Genomic DNA, 23,150 nt, shown 5'->3' on the forward strand with positions numbered 1-23,150 from the left:
AGAGAACGGAAGTAAATTAAAACTCATTATACGTTCACCACAGAAGCACACATCTACATATTTTCAAACCATTCCAGCTATTTTTGAGAGATAAGCCTGTACTCAAATAATTCTTTCTTGTATGACGTGGCTGACTGTTTTATTCCACCTAACTACACAAACACCCGGCTCTCTTTACTTACCGCCAGGTCCAAACTACTGACTATACAATCTCACAGAAATAAACATGTTTGGACCTAATACTTAAATGCAAATAAATAGATATACATATTTATATTTTTTCAATATCTTAGTCTAGCGCCTTTTGAGAAACAAATGATATCTGAATGACAATTTATCGCGGTATGTTTTGTTTGTTTTAGGGACAGTGTTCGTTTACTATCAAAGGGCACAACGCCAGTTTAAAATAGGACCTTAGTTACTCCAACGAGCCCAATGGAGTCTGGATGCGTGAGTGTGTTTTTTATGTTCATATCTACTTTCTGCTGGTCTGTCTCATTTCTATAGTTATTGAAGACGTTTGTATCGCGTAGCCATGGAACAGGTTACGTCATTAACCGGCGCGAGCAGAATTGCAGCTCATGAAGGGCTACGGCTTGGTCTGCCGAGTGTGAGCAGCTATTTGCTGCTTGGAATACCCAGAGCCTTGGTCTTGTTCCAGCCGCTGCCTTGGGCTTGGTATGTTTCGCAGCCGTGGTGAAGGGGAGGGTGAAGGTGGTTTCGTTGAATGAAAATGTTGGTCTCATCCGCGAAGATTTAAGACATGTTAGTAACTTTTGAACGGTTTGAGCTAGAAACAAATAAATGTTTTCTTAAAATCTGCAGGTTTTGCAGCAGATGGATTATGAGGGAAATGCAGCAAATCCATAATTATGAGAAAAACACCGCGGTCGCACAGTCACATATTTCCAGTGGCCCTGGCTGTGGCTCTCGCAGACAGGTTAGGATGATACGTTTCAAGCCACTAAAGTGCCATAGAAAGGTGGTGCTGTTATCGGACAGGAAAGGATGGGATTGCTGCGGAAATCACATCAACATAGGATATGAAAGTTGCCTTCGTGTCTCTTTAAATTAGCTCTTCACTCCTTCAGAGAACGGCCCCCATTTCCGCAGACTCCAAGGAAACTTTAACAAGAATGTACGTGTTGTTATAAGGGACATGACCGAGCCGGCCCTGTTAAACACTTTTAGCAGTCGCATACTTCCCTCCCTTTCACTTTCACACTCCACACCAGCCCCCCCCCCCCCTTTAGTACACAAACGGGAGTTGTAGTATCCCCGGGGATACAAAAGACAGGGACACAGGATCTTGCTAGTCAGCTCCTTTATTAGCCTTTCTCTTCATCCAGGGCTAACGGCTAACTGCCGTCCCTAGCCCTCTGCTCCTCCCTTTCCGCCCCGCCCTGGTCCCCAATCAGGCTGGTCCTAGTGCCTGACCTGTTTGGTCCTGGCACTGCTACATCGGCGTCATTACATCTCCCCCCCTCTGTAAATAAAAAAACATAATATGACCAACAAAGCAGCTGTCTCTTCAAAGTTCCTCAATAAGGCGAGACGGTTTTGTGATGACCCGTCTGGGGCGTGCTTGGGGTTCAGGGTTGTCACGCTCGTTCTCGTCGGCCATTTCCATCAATGCCTGACTGTGGTGCGGCAGTGTTTCTGGTTCTCTCTTCTCTATTTTCAGTTCAGTCAGTAGTTCCTTAATGTTGGGTCCGCACTTCTTAAAATACGTCACGTTCCTGGTGAGTCTTCTTCCGTCTTTCTCTGCAGTGATCATGGTTCCTTTTTGTTGTATCACTTTCAGCGGAACCTCATGATACTTGCTGTCTGTCTTCCGGGGTTGCTCTTGTCGTGCCAGCACCCAGTCTCCTTCTTGTATTTGAGGGGGCGTGGCACGTCGCCGTTCATCCGCATAGTCCTTCATCTTTTCTTTCTTTATCTTGTCTCTGGCTGCCATCTCCTCATGGTCAGAATCGGGATATCGTTCATCCGCTGCCATCGTCCTCATCGGTAGCCTGGTGCGCACTGGGCGTCCTAGCATGAGAGTGGCCGGACATTTGCCTGTGGTCGAATGAGGCGTGTTTCAGTATGCTCGCAGTACCTCGTTGAGTGCCATCTGAAAGCTCTTTCCAGTGAGTTCTGCTTGCTGAATGGCTTTCTTTATTGTGGACATGAAGCGTTCAACCATTCCGTTGGCCTGCGGCCACAATGGTGTAATCTTGCGGTGCTTGAAGTTGAGGTGTTGAGCAAAAGCAGCAAAGTCGTGGCTGTTGAATGGAGGCCCGTTATCTGACTTCACCACTAGGGAAATGCCCCATGCGGCAAAGACCTCCTCTAGTATGGGTATGGTACACGATGCTTTCGTGGATGAGCACAGTTGCGCATTGGGGAATCTGGAGTACTCGTCCATGACGACCAGGACATATTGGCCGGATTTTATTGGCCCAAAGAAATCAATGGCAATGTGTTGCTAGACACCCTCCGGTAGTGGAGACATTTGTAGCGGTGCGGGAGGATCCGAACGGCTCACCAGTTGACATTGCGGGCAATCGTTCAGAGTTGTCTCTACCATCATGTCTAGTGTCGGAAACCAGACTCTCTCACAGAGTGCTCTTTTTGTGGCTACTATGCCCCGGTGCCCTTCATGCGCTAAATTGATGACCCCTTGTCTGAGTTGTCGTGGTATCACTATTCTGGTGTCTCTTAACACAAGACCATTTGTTGCTATTGACAGTTCGTCGTGGACATGTTTGAATGCCGCCATTTCTTGGTCGTTTTGTTCATTGTTTTGCGTGTGTCTCCAGCTGTTCGTTTGAATCAGACGTTTCACCTCTTGCAGGGTGGCATCTGTTTGCGTCGCTTCACAAATGGCTTCCAGTGGAACGGCCGGAGGTCTCGCTTGGTCTACTACGAAGTGGATGTATTCATCCGCAATTGATTGTTCTGATTCGCTGGATCTGATGGGGTGCCGGGACATGTAGTCTGCGGGGTTTGCAGCTTTTCCTGGCTTGTGAATGGTGGTGTAGGTGTATTCCTGGAGTCGGAGGCCCCATCGCTCTATTCTTGGTGGCATTTTTGCTTGCGGGTTTCCAATAATCGTGGTCAGGGCTTGATGGTCAGTCACTCGTGTAAAGTGTTTCCCAAAGATGAAAATATGAAAGTGTTCACAGGCCCAGACGACGGCCAGGCTTTCTTTTTCTGGCTGTGAATACGCTCTCTCCGTGTCTGTTAGGCTTCTGCTGGCATACGCCACTATGTGTCGCTGATCTTCTTCTCTCTCATATTGTGCTAGGATGACTCCTAGTCCTACGGGGCTGGCGTCCACTGTTATCTCTGTTTTCTTTTTCGGATTGAAGTAAGCCAAATTTTTGGCTGACTCTACCGTTCTTTTGAACTCTCTGAACGCCCTTCACATTGCGTGAACCATTGGAAAGGTTGTCCTTGCTTGGTGAGCATCCTCAGCGGATAACTTAACGTGGCATAGTCAGGTATGTACCTGGAGCAGTAGCTGGCCATGCCTAGGAACGATCGTACATCTCCCACATGCTCAGGGCTCGGCGTGTCGTTTAGCACTGCTACCTTTTCTGGGTCTGGTTTCATGCCACTTCCAGAGAATATGTGGCCGAGAAACTTCAGCGTCGTTTTGTGAAATTCACACTTGTCTCTGTTGAGTGTGAGGTTGGCTTCCATGAGTGCATGACAGACCTGATCTAGAGCTTTGTCTTGTTCTTGAGTTGTTGCGCCATATACGAGGATGTCATCGCTGTAGTTTAGGACATGTGGAATGTGATGTATTGTTCTCCTGATTGCCTCTCGGAATATTTCCGCTGCTGATGACACTCCGAAACTCAGTCTTCTATACCTGAATAGCCCGATGTGTGTCGAGAATGTTGTGATATATCTCGATCTTTCATGCAATTCTACCTGGTGGTATCCTTTGTTGAGGTCTAGTTTTGAAAATGTCATGGCTCCGTTAAGTGACGTGATCATGTCACTGATGTGAGGGCCTGGGTGTCTCTCTCTATCGCCATGTTGGGCGCTCTCATATCCACACATAGGCGTACTCTGTTGGTTTCCCCTTTCTTCGGCACTACCACCACCGGGGAGACCCATGGCGTTGGTCCCTCTGTTCTTTCTATGATGTCCGCTTCCAGTAGATCTTGTAGCTCCTTCTCCACGGCTTCTTGCAGGTGAAACGAAATTTTCCGGTGATGCTGTGCTACCGGTGTGACTTGTTCGTTTATGTGTAGTCTTACTTGGCAGTCTTTCATTTTTCCCAGGCCTTGAAAGAGCTTGGGGAATTTTTGGATGATAGCTGGTTTGTCAGCCACTCGGTATAAGATATCAACTAGTTTCAGTCGTTCTGCAGTGGCTAGGCTCAGGAGGCAGTCGGCCTCAGGCCCCTCGATGACATGGATGTAGGCTGACATTGTGCAATCTTGGTACGACAGTTCTGTTGCAAATTTCCCAAGACACGTTAGTGGCTTTTTGGACATCCACGTGTATACTCGTACATGTGCGTTATCCAGCTTGGGAGGTGACTTCATTCGTTGGTATTCTGTTACGGGCAAGTAGTTTAGTTAGGCCCCCACTGTCTAGCACAAACTTTGTGGGGTGAGTACCAATTATGATGTCCAATCGCGGGTACTCTTTGAGCCGACCAGGGTCGGCTACACAAAAAACATATTCCTTTCGGTCTTGAGGGATGGGTGATGTGGATCGGGATTCTTGATGACGACCGTCGAGACTGATATGTCCTGCAAGAGTGGCAGCTGGATTGTGACGACCCAGTGGATGAGTCTCGTCTATCCTGGACTGCTCTGACATGGTGACGACGGCTTGAGGGCTGATGTTGCCGGTGTCTTCCCTGTTGATCACCTTTGGGTATCGCCCCGCACATGCTTTCAAAATGGTTGCCTCTACCACACTTTCGGCATTGTTGTCCTAGTGCCGAGCATGCTTCGGCATGTGGGAAGTCGTAACCGCATCTGTAGCATTTGAGTTGTCTGTCTTATCGTTCCCTGGTGTGGGTTCTGCCTTTGTGTCCTTTGTTTGACTGGTGGTGGTGTTTCTTGGATCGCACCTGTGGTGGGGATCTTCCATGCATTTGCCGAGACTCCATTCTGAATGCTTGTTCCCTTCCCGGCTTCTATTTTCTTCGCGTGTTTATCGGCTTGTTCATCTACTCTCGTCATCTCTTCAATCTCGTCCAGCGAGTAGCTTCTCTTGAGCAATTTGCGTCTCAGTGGTTCCGAGAGGCAGCCTTCTATGACTCTCAGCCGAAGAGCGTCTTCGGTTGAAAACTTCTCAAACTCACAGTATCTCGCCAGTCGTCTCAGACGTGTGACGAATACCTCCATTTGCTCACCTTTCTCTTGTGCGGCCAGATTAAATGTGTACCGCTCGTAGTCAACGTTCCTTTTCTGTAGGAACTTGCGATCCAGTGCTTCGCGGACTTTGTAATAGGCACCAGAGGATTCAGCAGGCAGTTCCTTTATGATTTGTCCAATTTCCTTGCCAATCAGGTTCTTGAGAGCGAACAGTTGTTCTTGAAGGTCCGTCACCATTGGACGCTTTCATGAAGTTCTCAAAATCTTCTATCCATTCTTGCCATCGCGGACCCATGCCCCCACCAGATTCAAGAACGAGGGGCTCAGGGCGGCGCAGGAATGAGGCTCCGAATATGCTTGTGGGAGCTGGGTCAGGCATCGTTCGACTGTTATTGCTGATTGCTTTTACAGACTTTGTATGCTCTCCGTTACACTCGCCAGTGTTTGTTTGTTAGTTTTGTTGCACTCGCCAGTGCTTGTTTGTTACTTCTGTTGCACTCGCCAGTGCTTGTTTGTTACTTCTGTTGCACTCGCCAGTGCTTGTTTGTTACTTCTGTTACCTTCGCCAATGCTTGTTCGTTGCTTCTGTTGCCTTCACCAATGCTTATTTGTTACTTCTGTTGCATTTACCAATGTTTGTTTGTTGCTGCTATTGCATTTACCAATGTTTGTTTGTTGCTGCTATTGCATTTACCAATGCTTGTTTGTTACTTCCGTGTCATTTATCAATGCTTGTTTGCTGTTTGGCTCAGCTGCCTGACTTAAAGATGGCCGCCGCAAGAATCTCGTGTACAGCGAGATTTTGGCTTTTCAAACACCGGAGACACCGCGCTCATTAGCGCTTGATTTCACTCGATTTCACTCACCGGGGCTCCGCTTTTGGGCACTGCTACCACGCCAGGTGAGGTTGTTTTCTTCTGTTTTGGGCACTATTCACCATTGCCGCCGGGGTGGGCTCCCAGTAGGCTCTTCAAGTATAGCGCTCCAGCCCCACACGCAGGGCGAGCAGCTCCGGGCCAGTCGCCGCCGGGGTGGGCTCCCGGTTGGCTTCTTGGGCTTTCCGCTCCAGCCTCCACACGCGAGGCGAGCTCCTGATATGTTGCCGCCGGGGTGGAATCCCGGTGGGCACTTCTGTCGTCGTGCTCCCAGCCTCACACGTGAGGCGAGCTGGCGTGTCTCGTCGATCGCTTCACGCACACGTGGAAGCTCGAAAACCTTCGTCGCCAGTTGTAGTATCCCCGGGGATACAAAAGACACGGACACAGGATCTTGCTAGTCAGCTCCTTTATTAGCCTCTCTTTTCATCCAGGGCTAACGGATAACTGCCGTCCCTAGCCCTCTGCTCCTCCCTTTCCGCCCGCCCTGGTCCCCACTCAGGCCGGTCCTGGTGACTGACCCATTTGGTCCTGGCACTGCTACATCGGCGTCATTACAGGAGTCACACGATGGCAGCTAGCTGCATGTTCCCTGGCGTTGTCTCCTCCGCCCACGCCCCATATATCACCCCTGTCTGGTGTCTGCTCCTCGGTGGCAAAGAACCAGATGCACTGAGAAGGCTTCTGATGCATAACACCAGGCCCTGATCGCCGTCCCAGTCTTCCTCGCTTCATTGTGCTTGTTGTTGTCAGTGTTGAATAAAGAAGGATGACATCACACGCAAGACAAGTGCTAATCAGCAGCAGGCACGTATTACAGCCGTGAACATCGAGGGACACCCTTATCCCTCCTGGCATTCACTCCTCACCTCCCTGGCACTCACCCTTGACCCTCCTGACACTAGCCCGCTTTCCCCCAAGAACAAAAAATAACAAGCATTGGCATAGCCAATAGGTCTCGCCTTTGGGACCTTTATAAGTGTTTAGCCATGCAACAGTTGATGTTGTTGCACCAAGGATATTGTGCTGCATAACTACATACATATAAGGTCCCAAAAGCGAGACCTATTGGCTATGCAATGCTTGTTTTTTTTTGTCTCTCAATGCTATTTTGCTTGTTTTGACCTGACTTATTGGGTGCAGATAACGCAGTCAACCATTCTAAAAGACCTTCAAGTGCTCTCCTCTTGGAGACCAGAATTTTTGTTAAACTGGTCTGCATAACAGAAATATCTCTACTATTTTTGGTCTCCTAGCCACTTACTGGGCAACCTTCATTCCACCCCATGAAAAAGAAACTCAGGAGACCGAGCCCACTTGCGGAAGTCAAGATTGTTCACCAGGCCTTCTATTGCAAAGCCGACATATTGTGGAATACTCTCCTGGACACATCGGATGCAATCTTTCAGAAAAAACATGTTGGCTCAATTTCAGAAGCCACCTCTAAGGCTAATAGACTGAGTACTTAAGCCATACTGCTTCCTTCCCTGGCCTCTACTCTAGTGTATTTTTTGTCAATAGTTATTTGTAAAGTGCTCTGTTGCCTAGGTAGTAAATCAGCACAAAAAAGAAAAATACCACAGATAAATCAACATCTCATCCTCAGTCGAAATAGCAATATTATCAAAGTATACGTTTTGTGACTCCCTAAAACATAACTTTACATGTTCGAATGATCTACTAGGGGTACTGGGAAAATGCAAAACATGTTCAAAGTTGAGGGCATCATGCATATTCAAGACGATTTTCACTCATCACAAAAGCAAAACTTCCTGTTTTTTAATTCCTATTTAACATTTGCAAAATCCAACTGATACTGGACTCCATCAATTTCTGTGTATTGCCATGTAAATTAACACTCAAATATTTTAACTCTCTGATCCTACCAAACCTTTCACTTTGAAAAGTGTTGCTTGTAGTAGCAAATAATAATTTTGGAACACCGCAGTTATAGTTTGATACATCTTGTGATCAGAAATTGTCTTTAGCAAGTCATAAAATTAAAGCGAAGTAATAATAATTTTATGGATTCCTCATAAATATCAATAGGTTTTCAGCATATTACAAGGTTTTTAAACTGCATGTCCCCAAATGAGATGCCTAAAATATACTCTACCTTCAGAAAGCAAACACTAAAGTTTCCATGGCAAGATAAATAAAATATGGTTATTAAGGACAGCCAAGTGTGATTCTTTTACCCACGTAAATTCATTTAACTTTTTACCTTGCCAATAACTAAGACTGCGACCCTTGTCAGTCCAGTATGGACAACCTGTGAATCACTGCTTTATGATAAAAGCCATGGTCAGCATGAGTTACCTCAAACTGAAACCCAACAAGATGGAGCTAGATCTTGCGTGTGACTGCAAATAGGATACAATTTAATATAGGTGATGTCAGCGTTCAAAGGAGTGAATCTATCAAGTCCATGGGCTTTTACATTGACACCAGCCTTGACTTAAGTGCCCACATTGTTCATGAAGGGAAGACCTAAATCAGTTGTCAGTGCGCTGCAGACTGACACCATTCCAGTAGGAGGCAGACTTCAGAATTGCCCTCCAGGTTCTGGTCCTCTTCCATCTCACCAAAGCAATGCCCATCTGATTAACATCTATGAGATCTACCAGACTCTTCTTCAGACCATCCTCAGTGCCTCATCAAAGATTTTTGTAACTTTGGGAGGACTCCATTGGCGCTCGCTGCAAATCACGATCCAGAACACCTGTACCGCACAATGAGTCAGGTCTGGAACGCCATTGTAAAAGTTGACCAGTAAGTCATCCTGTTGAGAATGCATGGCATATTGTATCAGTGTCAGGTTTTGGAGATGTGCACCTACTGAAAGCCCTTCTCACCCTCTAAGAATTCTGCTTGTGAGCAGAGATAGACTTGCTAGGAGCAGTAGCTGCAGAGAGAAACAATTGACTGGAGTTTACTCTCCAGAATGTAATTGACTCTGTCAAGGAATGGTACAATCCAGTCTCGAGATTGCAAAGACCGATAGGTCTGAACCAGTTGTAAGATTTAGATAAACAGCTATGTATGTTTTACTAGCTGGGTGGACAATATGATGTACATATAGCTTTACAGGCCTTGCTGGTTTTGGCAGATGGTGTTGCTTTGAGCCATGAGCTGATCTGTAATCTAAGTGAAAGCTCTGATGCTACTGCAAACACACTGGTCGACGAAAGGTACAAAATAAGGGAGATACTCAGTACATAACAAATGGTACATTGCTTATTGAGGACTAACTGGGTAACCAAGAGGGAGACAACAACAAATGTGAAATAAGAGAACAAATTGATATAATAGTTGAAAGGCAGTGCAACTAACAACACATTGTAGGAAAGTGCTCCTTTTTGACCTGGTCACCTCCACCTTTGGCCTGGTATCTGCAATTTTGACAGAAGTGCACCGTGTTCCTGCTATCCAGGTCCCCAGTGCCAGATCTTTTTCACTAAACTGTACAGTTTTTCCTCCAATTGGAAATACCTTTAGCACCCCCTGTAAGTCCCTAGTAAATTGTATCCATGGTGCCTAGGCCATAGGGTACTAAAGATGGTCCCTACAGCAGGCATTACGGCCAGCCCTAAGTCAGGGAGCACTGTACTACATGTGTGGACATGTGTACATGAGCAGATATGTCCCTGTGATGTCTGAGTCGGTTCTTAGCTATTACAAGTGAACAGGGAAGATATTTGAGAGCATGTGCTGGACACTGGTATTTACGAGTTTCCCAGCTACATGATTGCTTCACTGAAACTAGAGATGTTTGGGATCAAACATCACTTATTAATAAACCTACACTGATTCCAGCGATGGATTTATTAATGCATGCACCCAGAGGGCACCTCAGAGATACCCAACTCTCTGAGGGCAGAAACTTTGCCTGCTCTAGCTGAAGATGCTGTCAACTCCTCCAAGTAGGATGGATAAGTGAACAACCTATCAAAGCAGGAGTCTTCAGAGGCCTCTGCCAACTTTGATATGCGACCCAAGGCTTCCTCAGGCAGGGTAAATGCCACCCCCAGCCCATGCCCCTTGGGCAGGCGGAAAAATTAGCTAGTTAGGAGTCATTTTCCCATCTTGGGTTAGTACCACCCCTAAGGTGGGCTACCTGAAGTGGACACAACTTTTAGAATTCCACCATATTAGTTTTGGCAGAATTAGGCTCTTTGGGTCAGGGTTATGCTTACTTCCCATAGGAAATGGTCATATAGAGAGTGTAGACACTCTAAAGGTAAGCAGCCCATTGGCTGATGCCTGTCAATCCCTGTAATGCCCCATAATTGAGTATTTAGGTGACACCCCTGACACCAGGAACTCCAATTCAACGGATATAGCAGAGAGGACAAAGAAGAGCCATGAGTAAAGTGAGAGCTGAGGACTGCTTTGGAATTGTGGGACCAATGCCTGCAAGTGCCAAATCTCGACCAGCTACCAATAATCCTGGGAGACTGCCAGCCCTTCGCAAATTACCAGCATGTCTCCTTTGGGGTAGAGGAGCTACTGCCCTGCAGTCGACACGCTCCGAAACGCAATGTCCGGTCGACCAAGTTGCTGCTCCCCGGCTATCTAGGGACGCCAGCACCTCAGAGACCCACTTCCAGGGTTGCCCAGCTGTCCTGATTTTTGCACCCTCAACCGAAGACAGCTAGGCTCCAGGATGCATAGAGCTCAGCCAACCTTTCTGGTTTTCACCCTGGCCCTGGTACCAACAATCCGCTGTGCCCCGTTGTCCCCCCGGCCCTTGTGACCTGAGCCCCCGTTGGAAGCTCCCGGACTTGTCCCCAAATCCCCCTCCGCAGCCTGTTTCTACCCCATTTTCCTTACTGGCATAGCACACACAGCTACCAACCTGACCAGCACCTCTGCACCCGGGCGCCCCAGGGAAAGTAACGAGCAAATTCTGGTGGTACTTTGGACCTTGGCACCCTGCAACCTTAAGACTCCAAAGAGACCCCTCAGAAGCCGACCGTAAATACCTGTATAGTATCTATACGTTTTCTCCCATAGGAAAGCATTGTGCGCAAAGGTGCATCTAAATAACTGTTTTGCTTACCTGCAAAATTCAATATTTAAAAAAAGTACTTTCTTGATAAAGTTCTTGGTGTCAAAATTTATATAAAAATACTTATTATTATTATTCTAAATTGGTCTCTGATTTATTCTTGAATATGTCTCATTTATTGCCTGTGAGTACAACAAATTGCTTTGCACTGCCCTCCGATAAGCCTAACTGCTCGCCCACACTACCACAAAAGAGAGCATCTGGGTTATCATTTGTGGATCTGTAAACCATTTAGTGTTTGCTTGGACTCTTTACACAGTGTATCTCGTTCTGGTCCACTATATAAAGAGCCAGCTTCCTACACATATTACCAGGCAAGGTTTAGATGCCATGTGTGGTCTTACTCGTGGCTTCCCTGACCATAATCCAGAAATGACCCAAGAAGTAAGTGAGTATCCTGTAGTTAGCGGTCTAGTGGACCCATTGTCCTCAGCTTCTACTGAACCCACAGTAGCCAACATAAGGTAGTAGAGGAAGATTAGATGGCAGTCATTTTTCGTTTGTGTTCCAATTCTCTAGAACTAGATCCCAGTACAGGTAGCCAGCCTCCATCCATTATCCATTTCTGCAAGTAGCTAAAAATTACCATTCGTGAAGCAACACGTTGCCACAGAGTAGCTACCCAGATGCTGGATCACCACTAAAGAGTTTATAACCAGTCCCATCCACTCTGTTGTAAACCAGTGCAGTTGATGTTTTATCTGTGCTTGCTACTTGCCTGACATTCTTCGGCACTACCTATTGTAAAACCCCCATCACGTACAGCGGGCCAGTGCTTTGTAACTATGTATGTGCCATATTCTAAACTATTTTTTATGCATATTGCCTCAAAGATCTTTTCAGCATACTCCACAAGCAATTATTCTCAGCCAGTCAATGTTCTGAGGCAGTTTGTACTCTCAAGTAAATTCTGAATAGCATTTTCAGTTTGAATTTAACATTGCTTTACTGTGTACCGAGCAAGTCAAAACTTAGAGATGGCTAGGTTCAAATATCACTTTACAGACTCATTTAGAGGTAGGCATTAAATCCAGGTGTGATTCCCTGATTCAGTAATGACCTTACTACAGCTTGGGGCATAGACATGGTATTATTGCTCCATTTTTGGTCATGAGCAGAGGAGTGGGTCTAGATAATGAACCTGATATTGAACCTGATAATGAACCTGGTATTGAATTTACCAGCATTTTAGCTGTCTTTGCCAGCCTGTTATCTAAAAAAATTAAGGCATCAATTTGTTAGTAATAATTCATGCACCGAGGGGCTTTGGGACAGCTTCCTTCAACCATTGGTCTGTTGGAGTATCATTCACACTTTAGTTCAGCCCACATGCATACAGTGAGGAACTGGGTCAGTGCCGATCAGCCAGTGGCTCTTAGGCAATTTCAGTCACATTTTGTTTCCAGCCCATGGGACAACCATCCACTGTTTGTATTGTCGAGCAGTGTGAGATGTTTTTTGCCTCCTTACTTTCTGCTTTCGCATCTGGAAGGGACAGCCTCTGACAGATAAGTGTGTGTTAATCTGTGCTTCTGCTGTACCTGGCCTCCTTATGAGGACTTATCTGGTGCTCACAGCAAACCCTGCTCCTGATATCCCAACCTCCTTGATGATGTGCCTCACAGTGACTTTGACTTCTCTGGTCTGCCTATGTGCTAATTTCCTTTCAATGCTGAGCTCCCTGAAATCACCCTGCATGTTAAGATTTATCATAAGGTGATACAGTGCCAATGCTGGTGTTTGACTTTGTCGCTCTCGTTTACTTGCTTCATATTCAATGGATTATTCTGCTCTTCTTTTGTTTGTCCGTCCCCTGGTGCATAGCCTATTTATGGCTATATATTGGCTGACTTGTATCCTTCTCGTTACATTTAGGGGACTACTTTTTTCTTTTTCATTCCACTCTCCATGAGCGTGCATGTGTTTTTGTAGCTCTCTCCTAGTGCTGTTTCTCCTCCTCAAATTCCTGACCCCCCCCCCCCCTTCCTCCTTCCTACAACCTCCTGTGCTTTGTTGCTCCCTGCACCTCCCAGCTTGCCTGTAGAAACACAGCAACAAGAGATTTTTTTCCCGGGAATTCGACTGAGGAGCTGACTTTAAGGATTGTTTTTGTTTTAGCTTCTGCATTCCACATATTGCAAGAAAGCTTACCATTGGTGCAAACAGACTTTTATAGCGTTATGGAAAGGACTGATCTGCTGTACTCTCGGTTGATGTCCGAGACAAAAGGTGTACTTAGCATAACATTTCTCCTCCTGGAGGTCCATAAATCTGCTCTCTGTCTTACTACAGGAAACCAAATGGTTGAATCATGTGGAAAGTAAAGTAGGCCATGGCAAGCTTTAGTTTACCTTTAAATTCTGACTTCTTTATCCTGTTGATGTTTCCTTTACTGTTTCCGAGTGTATCATATTTTAAAAATCAAACCATGCCGTTTTTTGAGATATCATAAGTTATGTACTTGCTTTTTCTCCGGTATTTTCGAGTTGTTTCTTGTACTATTTTAAAACAATACTTTCTTTACATACAAACCTTGGCGATGCCAGACAGTTCAACATTTGCATTATAAATGTTAGACCTATTGGCTTTGTTTTCACTTGGTAGTTTTTTGATGGTGGCAACCAATCGGATATTTGTGGTATTATTACATTTCTCAAAATCCACAGGAATGGTTTAGGTGTGTAGTAACTACGCAAATGTTCTGCCATTATCACTGGGCTCAAAAGTGTTAATATTTTTATGTGGACTGGACATTAAATTCAGCAAAGCGATTAATATGTCAAAATGTGCGATGAGTGCTTATTCAATGGCGTTTCATTTCCATAATTTTAATTTGTACCTTTATTTTTAGACCCATTGAACCACTTTCAGCTGATTCCAGCAAGTGCCATGTTGAACGGCTGACATAAGAATGGGGACCTTGTACCACAATCCGAAATATAGACTTAATAAGGTTTGTAAAATGGAAAATAAGAATTATCTTATTGTTTCTGATATCCACATATGTTGAAGGTGTATTATGTTTATATTTTTTGCAACAAAAACCTTTAGAAAATAAGTGATAACACATAATGCAGTTGATCGTTGTGTTTGATTGTGTGTATACATGTTTTTCTGTGTTGAGATGCGTGCATACCTGTGTGCTGTTCGAGTAGTATGTGTTTGACTTGTAATGCTGAAGAATAATTATAGTGCAATTAAACTTAGATTACAATCTATGAAGGCTCCTGACTTGAACTGAGCTCAGAATACATAGTGTGTTTGCTGTATGATATTGGAAGTTGTTCATGCCATATGGGAACGGGTGTGTAGATGTGTTGAGTCTATGGTGCTTTGATACATTTGAACCTGTTTTTAATGCAACAGAAAAATAAGCTAATACAGCACACCCATCATAAGTAAGATTTTGTCCAAGACAATAAGCAGTATTATGGACAAGTGTCAATCAAAATTCAATAAGTCACGCACGGAAGGTTTGGCTTGCGGACACATGAGGTCTTGATTTATCAGGATCGGGCTGTTTTCTTGATATTGGTAATCTGTAGTTTATTGGAACCTTACCATCTGTGCAGGGCTCTGTTGGCTTTTCTTATACCTGGTCTGGCCACCCCTCTGGTTGTTGTTCCCTCGACTTTTTGAGTGCAGCTTTAGTGTAACCGTACCACCTTATTAGGCTATTGACACATTATAGCCTTGATCACACTGCTATTCAACTTCTTCTTTACGTTACATGGTCCAAGAACGTCATTCTCGCAACTACAGATTTTGGTTTGATTGACATATTGCCAACTACATTAGCGATTTCTTTACTTGGACTCTCATTGTTGTACCAGCCAGCAGTTTTGGTTTACCCGGAGGCTGCACCTCCATTTCCATCATAGGCATTCTTTGTTTGGGATACACGATTTCTTTTGGATTTTTCATTTATTGTGACTGAACTACGAACCTACCATATACTTTCTCTATCCTTGAGAAAGTCTGACTACTTATTAGTACAGACGAAACACGTGTTGGCTGTTTTTATACGCTGGAACATTTTTCTGAAAATCAATAAAAAGAACGTTTTCTACGGAAGTCTTGTGAATTACCTTGTGCATCATTATATCCCTTGGAATTTTAGGATTATTTGGACTGACTTATTGAATTTTGATTGACACTTGTCCATAATACTGCTTATTGTCTTGAACAAAATCTTACTTATGATGGGTGTGCTGCATTAGCTTATTTCTCTATTACTTGGGTGCATGTTGTTTTCAACGTGCCAATAGCACTCTTGGGTGGTGGGTGCCTCATGCTGGCTAAGCACCCCGCTGTACTTATAGCAACTTGTTTATTATTCACGCCATTGACTATCAATGTGTACAATATCGGTTCATTTTTTAGGGAACACTACTACCCTCTTTTGTGACTGTTTTTAATCCATGCTGCCCAATGATCTGTTTATTTCAACAAAGTTTTTAAACAATCAAAGTTCATACATGTGAATTAAGTTCTGGATGCATGGTGCGTTCGTTCTTTTTGGTACTGGCAGCTTTAAGAACTATGGATATTAATTGCTGAGTATATTGTTTCTTTGTGATTTCTGCATGTAAGAGCTATTAGTGTGTGTACTTCTCTTAGCAAATGCAAGTGTAATTATGAACTTTTATTTCAATACATTTTTTAGGCTATGAAAGTCGCTACACTTGGAAGGAGCTCATTCGCTTGCGTTTCATGGGCATGCTAATGCTATCACCATGTATATAATGATGTTTTTCTTTCTCCTTGAAGCGTTTTCCCAGGTCAGCTGGTTCAAACAGTGATTTAATTCCGTGATGAAGTCTTCTGCTACTATTATCTTCGGGGAAGGTTTGTATTTTGTCGATTTTTGGAGGGTTAGATGTTCCCTTTTACTGTTATTTATGTATTTTGGTACATGCATGTATAGAAATAGTGCCTAGGAGCAGTATAGGTTAGTTTGTTTCTTGGAAGAATCACTGTATTGTTGTGAGTTAGCGCAACAAATAGGCAAGTTGTATCCTCAATTTCCAGAGTAGAGCAGGGCTGACCTTTGCAGTAGACCTAATTTCCCACTGTGATCTTTTGGTAAACTCAGGCAAGATGTTTAGAGGGACCGTATATAGGCAGAGAAAGGACATTGAAATTGGTACTTGTAAATATAGCCCATGGTAGATTACTAGGGAAGCTATCATGGAGCATGGGCAAATTTCATAGTCCAGATTTATATGATCACACGTTGTCTATACTGTTTGGTAGATCCGGATTATTAAACCCTTGCCAGCATTTGAGAAGTAGGGAGAAGGTGTGCATGTCCATGTCCATACAGTATTACTATGGGTAAAAAAAAGAATGAAATAATAGTATAAAAATATGCTGCATAATTTAGTCAACCCTTCCACATAATTCCAGTGGCCCTTGTCACAGTGCTTATGACATCATTGAAGTAACTAAACAATCACTGTATGTGTTTTTGCGTCCGCTTGGTTATCATAACTCCATGATAAATTTACAGGATAGATGAATATGCAAGAAACTTTCATCACTCGTTGCATATTTAATAATTCATGTTTTTATGCCGAAATGAAAGACATCTCTGCATTGAAAGACACAGGATGTAATCGGACATCACCTGAGGACCTGACCTGCTTGACTAATTTTTCTGCTCTGTAACAAACATCAGGTCTGATAATAACTTCTTAAAGTATTGGCGTCCTTGCTTGGGCCATCCATATTAGCTGATAGTTGTCATTTTTATGTCTTGGGTCGTGTTAAGGGCTTGCCTTTCTGAGGATTTAACCTTTTCTTGAACACAGAGATTGAGACTAGTGATACTCATGTTAATATTTGGGCCTCATTAATGTTTACTGGAAAATAATTACATATTTCTTGTCTTGTTTATTCCCCGCTTTTCACTTTTTGTTCATTGCAATATCTCGTCTACATGTTTTAGTACTATTATGGCATGTTGTTTGGATTTCTAGTTTCTCTCAACAATATTGCTTCTTGAGTTGTTACCTCATGCAATCTCCTCTCTGAAAAGTAAGTCATGAGATTGTCCGAGCTACCAAAAGGTGATGCGCTCGGGAATGTCCTTTGTTGGGGGAAGAAGGGGTGTATTTTAGAAGTTGTATTGTTTAGGTTGTTGTAACAACTTCGCTTCTACACATATTAAACTCTTTCCCAATCCCTGTTATGTCCCTTCCCCCCTTGTCCGCGAACTTGTGGATGTTTTACAGGCGAACTCTACAAAAATATGCATATATTCTGCTTGTGGAGTAAAAGTGTACATTTACTGTGTGCATACTGAGCGATGATGACTACATGTAAACAGAGTTCTCTGACGATGACTGTTCCTACACTTGAACTGAGCTCAGAATGCATTGTTGGGTTGTTGTGATTGATATTGGCAGTTAAGTGTGTTTGTGTGTGTGTGTATGTAAATGTCTGCATGTGTGTTAGCTGTCTCTGTGAGACTCCTGTGTAATGCAAACTGAGCAATGATGAGTTTTCGTTTTCAGAGTTTTCGAACTATGAAGCTTCCTACACTTGAACTGAGCTCAGTGTATCTCATATGCTTGGCCTGCAGATATTATCAATTTGTATCTGACTGTGTTTTTGTTTTTATATATAGGTAATGTTTATCTGACTTGATCAGCCAGCTAACCTTGTTAAACGTTCATTCTGAGGAGGCATCTTTACAACTGTCACTCCTGGAAGATTTTACCTGTTGAGCAGGTGGATTGACGGATTGGAAGTCAGATTGGTGTATTTCAACTTTAGGTAATAATTATCTTTTCAAAAAGTAAACCATATTCGCTAATGATTAAGGTAAAACTTTAAAAATTCTTGTTAACATTCAGCAGTCCAGTAGCATACTGGGAACTGAAAGATCAACCTAGTGAGACATTGAGAGTTTGAAAGGCCAAGGTTAAGTCTGAATAGTGATGGATACTGAAAAAAGATAAGTCTCTAGAGGTTTTTCAAAAGTAAAGATCCCACAGGCTCTGACATCCCCCCCCCCTCGCCCCCCCTCCTTTCACAGCCTGCCAAAGGTGTTCAAACTCTGCCCTTTTAGGCTGAGAATCCAGACTTTCTTGTATAAATCCAGCCAGCTAATGGATTTAGACCAGGCGTTTATCTGCAGAGGTCTGCGTGGGTAGGAGCCATTACAGACTTTTACGCTATTCCGGTGAAATTCATTTAAATACAACCGAAATGGGCATTGTTTGCATAGTGGTTATGCTAAAACCTGCATGACATTTCCCCACCCAGGCCTATATTGGCTACCCCAGATTCAAACATTCAAAGTCTTTCTTTACATATGTGTTGTGTTATGTTACGTTAACTCAACTTCTAACGCGCACAGCTACTCCAAGGAGTGTCCCGGCGCTAGCAAAGGGAAACTGAGGACATAACAAAAAAAAAAAAACACTTGCCTGGATTATTTACACTTTTATTAGGGGGAATAAGTCAGTTTAGACTTTTTTCTGCGTTTCTAATGAACATTTCTATTTAGAGGAACAAGAGTCTTCCTTAAGAACAAGTAGTAACTGATCACTCTAAACCTCTTCTCGGTTGCCAACTGACACTTTGACCTCCCCAACCTTCTTATTAGTACTTGCAATTATTTTTCTTATTTGGAAAAAAAGCTGTGCAGTTGATTGAACGGGATGGGGGGCAGTTAGTATTGACACAGGTGCAAGCAATGCATGCCTCTGGCCTTGTACTCAGTAACACGGCTAAACTGTTTCCCGTTTTGCCTGAAGGGGATGAAAGGTTTCCCTGAGATTAAAAATAAATGTTATTCTTATTATAAATGTGTCTATGCCATTGAAAATAAATGACAGCCAATAAAACATGTTTGTGGAAATAGGAAACCAGAATGAAAGTGTAACGTATTTACACTTTTTATTTTATTATTACACTGAAATGTAAATGTTATTGCCATATTAGAGGCCGTCTACTTCATTCTAAAGTGACTTTACAGTAGAATCAATTGGTACCTCCCTCAAAGCCCATTTAATAAGATTGTATCTAATGGGACATATTTCTTTTTTTTTTTTTTCTTATTATTATTTTTATTTTTTTAAATTCTTTTTATTTGCATTTCCAATCTAATGGGACATATTTAACCTTTTTGTTTGCTGTTACTGTGTGCATACTGGGCGATGATGACTACACATAAACAGAGTTCTCGGACCATGACTGTTCCTACACTTGAACTGAGCTCAGAATGCATTATTGGTTTGTTGCAATTGATATTGGAGTGAGTGAGTGAGTGAGTGAGAGATATGTCTGCTTGTGTGCTGTGTGTTAGCTGTCTGTGTGAGACTCCTGTGCCATGCAAACTGAGCAATGATGAGTTTTCGTTTTCAAGAGTTTTCAAACTATGAAGCTTCCTACACTTGAACTGAGCTCAGTGTATCTCATATGCTTGGCCTGCAGATATTATCAATTTGTATCTGACTGTGTTTTTGTTTTTATATATAGGTAGTGTTTATCTGACTTGATCAGCCAGCTAACCTTGTTAAACGTTCATTCTGAGGAGGCATCTTTACAACTGTCACTCCTGGAAGATTTTACCTGTTGAGCAGGTGGATTGACGGGTTGGAAGACAGATTTGTGTTTTGCAACTTCAGGTAATAGTTATCTTTGCAAAACGTAAACCCATATGGTCTAATGATTAAGGTAACACTTTAATCGTTCTTGTTAACGTTCAGCAGTTCAGTAGCATACTGGGAACCGAAAGATTGACCTAGTGATACATCGAGAGTTTGAAAGGCCAAGGTTAAGTCTGAATAGTGATGGATACTGAAAAAAGATACGTTTCTAGAGGTTTTTCAAAAGTAAAGATCCCACAGGCTCTGACATTTCCCCCCCCCCCCCCCCCCTTTCACAGCCTGCCAAAGGTGTTCAAACTCTGCCCTTTTAGGCTGAGAATCCAGACTTTCTTGTATAAATCCAGCCAGCTAATGGATTTAGACCAGGCGTTTATCTGCAGAGGTCTGCGTGGGTAGGAGCCATTACAGACTTTTACGCTATTCCGGTGAAATTCATTTACATACAACCGAAATGGCCATTGTTTGCATAGTGGTTATGCTAAAACCTGCATGATATTTCCCCACCCAGGCCTATATTGGCTACCCCCAGATTCAAACATTCAAAGTCTTTCTTTACATATGTGTTGTGTTATGTTATGTTAACTCAACTTCTAACGCGCACAGCTACTCCAAGGAGTGTCCCGGCGCGAGCAAAGGGAAACTGAGGACATAACAAAAAAAAAAAAAAACACTTGCCTGGACTATTTACACTTTTATTAGGGGGAATAAGTCAGTTTAGACTTTTTTCTGCGTTTCTAAGGAACATTTCTCTTTAGAGGAACAAGAGTCTTCCTTAAGAACAAGTAGTAACTGATCACTCTAAACCTCTTCTCGGTTGCCAACTGACACTCTTTGACCTCCCCAACCTTCTTATTAGTACTTGCAATTATATTTCTTATTTGGAAAAAAAGCTGTGCAGTTGATTGAACGGGATGGGGGGCAGTTAGTATTGACACAGGTGCAAGCAATGCATGCCTCTGGCCTTGTACTCAGTAACACGGCTAAACTGTTTCCCGTTTTGCCTGAAGGGGATGAAAGGTTTCCCTGAGATTAAAAATAAATGTTATTCTTATTATAAATGTGTCTATGCCATTGAAAATAAATGACAGCCAATAAAACATGTTTGTGGAAATAGGAAACCAGAATGAAAGTGTAACGTATTTACACTTTTTATTTTATTATTACACTGAAATGTAAATGTTATTGCCATATTAGAGGCCGTCTACTTCATTCTAAAGTGACTTTACAGTAGAATCAATTGGTACCTCCCTCAAAGCCCATTTAATAAGATTGTATCTAATGGGACATATTTCTTTTTTTTTTTTCTTATTATTATTTTTATTTTTTTTAATTCTTTTTATTTGCATTTCCAATCTAATGGGACATATTTAACCTTTTGTTTGCTGTTACTGTGTGCATACTGGGCGATGATGACTACACATAAACAGAGTTCTCGGACCATGACTGTTCCTACACTTGAACTGAGCTCAGAATGCATTATTAGTTTGTTGCAATTGATATTGGAGTGAGTGAGTGAGTGAGAGATATGTCTGCTTGTGTGCTGTGTGTTAGCTGTCTGTGTGAGACTCCTGTGCCATGCAAACTGAGCAATGATGAGTTTTCGTTTTCAAGAGTTTTCAAACTATGAAGCTTCCTACACTTGAACTGAGCTCAGTGTATCTCATATGCTTGGCCTGCAGATATTATCAATTTGTATCTGACTGTGTTTTTGTTTTTATATATAGGTAGTGTTTATCTGACTTGATCAGCCAGCTAACCTTGTTCAACGTTCATTCTGAGGAGGCATCTTTACAACTGTTACTCCCAGAAGATTTTACCTGTTGAGCAGGTGGATTGACGGGTTGGAAGACAGATTTGTGTTTTGCAACTTCAGGTAATAGTTATCTTTGCAAAACGTAAACCCATATGGTCTAATGATTAAGGTAACACTTTAATCGTTCTTGTTAACGTTCAGCAGTTCAGTAGCATACTGGGAACCGAAAGATTGACCTAGTGATACATCGAGAGTTTGAAAGGCCAAGGATAAGTCTGAATAGTGATGGATACAGAAAAGATAAGTTTCTAGAGGTTTTTCAAAAATAAAGATCCCACAGGCTCTGATTTTCCCTCCCCATTCAGAGCTTGTCAAAGTTGTTCAAACTCTGCCCATTTAGGCTGAGAATCCAGACTTTCTTACATAAATCCAGCCAGCTAAAGGATTTCGACCAAGAGTTCATCTGCAGAGGTCTGCGTGGGTAGGAGCCATTACAGATTTTTATGCTATTCCGGTGAAATGCATTTACATACAACCGAAATGGGCATTGTTTGCATAGTGGTTATGCTAAAACCTGCATGATATTTCCCCACCTCTTGTCCCCCACCCAGGCCTACATTGCCTACCCCCAGATTCAAACATTCAAGGTCCTTCGTTATGTAAACCTCTTGCTTTGATTCTTTTCAAATTTTTTAGGGGAAGAAGCCAATTTAGGCATCTTTGTTGGTTTCTTTTTTTTATTTTAAATAATCTTTATTGTACATTTTTCTCTATATATAAATTTCTTCCCAACCCTCCCATCCCTCCTGCAGGGGTATTACATTACATTATATATACATTAATCAGGAGTTGAAATGGGGGGCGGAGCTTGGCTCGGAGCGAAGATGGCTGCTTGAGTCCCGGGCTCCGGCACACAGCATATTTATCCTTAATTTATCCGGCCCCACCAGCCTTGTTCCTGCATCCAAAGTAAAGACCTGGGCGCCGGACTTGGTGTACCAACCAGCGACGCGACATTTGTGCCAGGGAACGTTGCCAGGACTGTGGGACGGCCGGCGGAGCTGGGAGCGGCGCTGGGCCGCTAATCCTCGGACTCAAGTGCGCGCACAGGCGGACTTGCGTCGCTGTGCATGCGGCCCGCGTGATTGCCGGACCGCAACACGTCCCGCAGGCTTCTGCTTTTACGGCCCAGGCTCGGGCACGGAGGCAGACTAGACCAGGAGGTGACACCGGGAGTGTTGCCGTGTGCCACGGAAGCAGCGGGAGGGGCGCTTGGGACGGCCAGCATCTCCACAATTGACTGAATCTCGGGCCGTGAAGGGCCTGAATCGGAGGAGACTCGGCAGCCATTGCCAGGTGCGTAGCAGCGGCTGGAGCTGCGCGCGCAGTGACTGGGTGCTGGAGGCGACATACGGGGAGCACTGTAGGAGCACCCTGGAGCTGCGGACTGTGGCAATCACGCTGCAGGGAGTCCCCATCCGCAGGCTATCTGGAGGAGAC

The 23,150-nt window shown here is 43.6% G+C and overlaps 1 protein-coding gene across 3 annotated transcripts in view; it reads left to right on the plus strand.

Moving 5' to 3' along the window:
- Positions 1-543: 543 nt before the first annotated feature.
- The window catches only part of CEP295 (centrosomal protein 295), a 510,218-nt gene continuing 487,611 nt past the window's right edge, over positions 544-23,150 (plus strand). For all 3 annotated transcript variants that reach the window (XM_085621392.1, XM_085621393.1, XM_085621394.1), the window contains exons 1-6: positions 544-678; positions 14,128-14,229; positions 16,047-16,124; positions 17,908-18,056; positions 19,767-19,915; positions 21,622-21,770. The gene's annotated coding sequence lies outside the window, so the exon portion shown is untranslated. The remainder of the gene's footprint in view (positions 679-14,127; positions 14,230-16,046; positions 16,125-17,907; positions 18,057-19,766; positions 19,916-21,621; positions 21,771-23,150) is intronic.

Source organism: Triturus cristatus, chromosome 8 (genome assembly GCF_964204655.1).
Source record: "Triturus cristatus chromosome 8, aTriCri1.1, whole genome shotgun sequence".
Taxonomy (NCBI): Eukaryota; Metazoa; Chordata; class Amphibia; order Caudata; family Salamandridae; genus Triturus; species Triturus cristatus.